Genomic DNA, 2,535 nt, shown 5'->3' with positions numbered 1-2,535 from the left:
ATTTTCTTAATTAATACATTCATTATATGTACTGATAGCATCGAACTAACCTTAAATTCGAATTCATCCACTTAAAACCAATCCATGCAATCGGACATCTTAAATTTCCTAAACATAATTAACTACTAGTGTTAGAACAATATATTTAATTAGGTTCAAATAAAATAGAGAAATAATAGAATTGAATGAAAGACGAATGAATCCAAATATTAAATAATGAATTCGGTGCAGGAAACGATTCCCCGCAGTTCTTTTTGTCCTCAGATCGATGCCTGATGAACAAACAACTAAATGCATGGCTACGGTACACTAGAAACTAACACATGTTAATTTGTCAGCTGGTCCCAAAAGAATGAGTACAATTACATGCGTTGCATCAAATTATCGCCACATTCTCAATTGATGTGTAATTCATATAAAGGATATATATAAAACATGCATGTTGCATGCAATTAATGTGTCAAGTGCAATAATTTACGTGTCGAATATAAAATTATCCTGTTTCAACTATAAATAAGCATTACCCATCATCATCATCTCATCAACCTTAGCTAGTAAACAAAAATGGCTTTCCTCTCTCTAGGTCTGTTCCTTATGGTCCTCTTCCATGGCTGCACCGCCCAGTTCAGCCCTCATCAGAATCAATGGCAGGCCTTAGGCGGTGCCCAAAGACACAGGCTCCAGGCAAGAACCAGCTGCGACATAGACCGCATCAGCGCCCGCGAGCCCAACCGCAGGTTCTCTGCCGAAGCCGGAGAGACCGAAATCTGGGACCTAGAAAATGAAGAGTTCCTATGTGCAGGTTTTGTAGCCATCCGCTACACCATCCAGCCACGTGGACTTCTCTTGCCATCCTACACAAATGCCCCTCAAATCTCTTACGTCATTCGAGGTATTATAAATTGTATTATTATATAATTAATTAATTAAGCATAAATTGTATGTATGTATGTATGTATGTATAATAAATAAATGTTACGATGAATGAATTAACAGGCAAAGGTATCCAAGGGGCTGTCATTCCAGGCTGCGCTGAGACATTCGAATCCAGTCAAGAATCCGGTTTTCCCGACCGCCACCAGAAGGTTAGAGAAATCCGACAAGGTGATGTTTTGTCTGTCTTTCCCGGAATGACAACATGGGCCTTCAACAACGGCGAGAACCCTCTTGAGTTGATTTCGCTTCTCGATCTCAGCAACGATGCCAACCAGCTCGATCTCAAGATCAGAGTAATTAATTAATTATAATTAATTAATTCTATGTTTTGACAAATTAAAAGGTTAATTAATTAATTAAAAATAATGATAATTAATTAATTAATTAACAGAAATTCTTCTTGGCCGGAAACCCATCGGCGGCGAGAGGAGAAGAGCGCCACGGAGCCCAGACCAAAGAAGCCGGCAACGTTTTCAAGGGAATAGACGAGAAATTCTTGTCTGCCATTTTCAACGTGGATGTTGACACAGCAAGGAAACTAAAGGGAGATGAAGATAACAGAGGCAATATCGTCCGAGTTGAGAAAAACTTTGAAGTTGTATGCCCTAGTTACCAGGGAGAGGAAGCCGAAATGAGAGAGAGGAGACACAACGGTCTTGAAGAAACCGTTTGTACCATGAAGCTGAGTCAGAACATCGACAGTGCTCGTCGCGCTGACGTGTACAACCCACGTGGCGGACGACTCACCACCCTCAACTCTCACCATTTCCCCGCACTCAACACGATCCAACTCAGCGCCGAGAGAGGTGTTCTTTACAGGGTACGTATGTAAATCCATAAAATTAACAAAATGTACATTTTCTTTACAATTCAGCTAACTGATTTTTGTATGCCTGCAGAATGCTATATTGGCTCCATACTGGAACGTGAACGCGCACAGCATGGTGTATATACTACGTGGGAGCGGGAGGATGCAGATTGTGGGTAGCAAGGGAACAGTTTTCGATGAAACAGGTTAAGGAAGGACAGATCGTGGTGGTGCCACAAGACTTTGCTTCCATTAAGAAGGCTAGCCAAGATGGCTTGGAATGGATCGCATTCAAGACTAGTGCCAATGCCATGACTAGCCCCATAGCCGGGAGGTTGTCTGTTTTCAGGGGACTGCCCGTGGATGTGCTGATGAATTCTTATGGAATCTCCAGGGAAGAGGCTAGGAACTTGAAGTTCAACAGGGAAGGTTTGAAGGTGTTTGGACCTGGATCCGCCACCAGATCATGAACTAGGGTTTAGGGTTTACGATAATATATGTTTACATGTTTTTATGTAATAACAATCAAGCTTTTGATTTTGAGTGAGAGAAGAAGAAAAGTTGTGGAGTCATGATGACTGATGAGTTATGTTGAATAAAAAAGCTTTATGTAATAATATAATAAACCTTGTTGTGGTTTTTTGCTACTTTATGATATAGATAAAAACCTCCACCAAATCTTTTGAAAGAGAGGTGAAAATCTAAGACCTCACCATACAATCGCCCTGTTTCACTACTCCATTTTCCTCAGATGTTCACGGAGCTTAAGTTTCTCTCATGTGCAGGCCGGC

The 2,535-nt window shown here is 41.0% G+C and overlaps 1 pseudogene; it reads left to right on the top strand.

Annotated features, from left to right (window-relative positions):
* The first annotated feature begins 564 nt into the window (after positions 1-564).
* On the top strand, positions 565-2,214 carry LOC124918915 (annotated as a pseudogene).
* Positions 2,215-2,535: the final 321 nt, after the last annotated feature.

This window comes from Impatiens glandulifera, chromosome 1 (assembly GCF_907164915.1).
Source record: "Impatiens glandulifera chromosome 1, dImpGla2.1, whole genome shotgun sequence".
Lineage (NCBI taxonomy): Eukaryota > Viridiplantae > Streptophyta > Magnoliopsida > Ericales > Balsaminaceae > Impatiens > Impatiens glandulifera.
This window is presented reverse-complemented; position numbering and strand designations above follow the sequence as displayed.